Raw genomic sequence first — 1,114 nt, forward strand, 5'->3', positions numbered from 1 at the left:
AGACTCTTTGAGAGTCCCTTGGACTGCAAGGAGATCCAACCAGTCCATTCTGAAGGAGATCAGCCCTGGGATTTTTTTGGAAGGAATGATGCTAAAGCTGAAACTCCAGTACTTTGGCCACCTCATGCGAAGAGTTGACTCATTGGAAAAGACTCTGATGCTGGGAGGGATTGGAGGCAGGAGGAGAAGGGGACGACAGAGGATGAGATGGCTGGATGGTATCACTGACTCGATGGACGTGAGTCTGAGTGAACTCTGAGAGTTGGTGATGGACAGGGAGGCCTGGCGTGCTGCGATTCATGGGGTCACAAAGAGTCGGACACGACTGAGCGACTGATCTGATCTGATCTGATTTTCTTCTCTTGTTTTCTTTTTAAAATGTTTCTTTTTAATAGTATCTTGTTTTTTCTTAAGGTTTGTTGATTTGTATTAACTTTACTTTTTCTATGCTGCTTCCTTTTTGCCCGTGTTTTGCTTTTTCTTTAATAACAATGTAAGAAGTTTATTTACTTTTAGTTGCACAGCTCTCAGGATCTTATATTCCCAATTAGGGATTGAACCTGCATCCTCTGCAGTGAAAGTACAGAGTCCTAACCACTGGGTGGCCAGGGGATTCCCTGTTCTTAGTTTTTATAAAGTATAAAAATATTAACATTCTAGTCTATTTTGAATTATTTTACCTAAATTCAAGTTCTTGGATAGTTACTCTTGCTCTTTTGTTTCCTTGTGGATTTTGCAATTTCTGATTGTGAGCTTATATTGAGCCAGGTTTGTGGTCTGGACTGTGGGATAGTTCCTCCTGTTTTTGTTTCTTTCAGCCAGAAACCTCAAGTGCTTTCATTGGCCTAGGTCCAATTTTAATGTCAATTTATCAGCCCTGAGGGTAATATAAACTTGAATCCCAGTCTCCATAAGGTACTAGCTGTGGTTTTGGATTCTCAAGGAAGATATCACCCCATCCATTACCATCACTCAGAGCTTCAGTTCAGTTCAGTTCAGTTGCTCAGTCATGTCTGACTCTTTGTGACCCCATGGCCTGCAGCACACCAGGTCTCCCTGTCCATCACCAACTCCCTGAGTTTATTCAAACTCATGTCCATTGAGTTCATGATGC

Source organism: Bos mutus, chromosome 4, assembly GCF_027580195.1.
Source record: "Bos mutus isolate GX-2022 chromosome 4, NWIPB_WYAK_1.1, whole genome shotgun sequence".
In the NCBI taxonomy this organism is placed as follows: Eukaryota; Metazoa; Chordata; class Mammalia; order Artiodactyla; family Bovidae; genus Bos; species Bos mutus.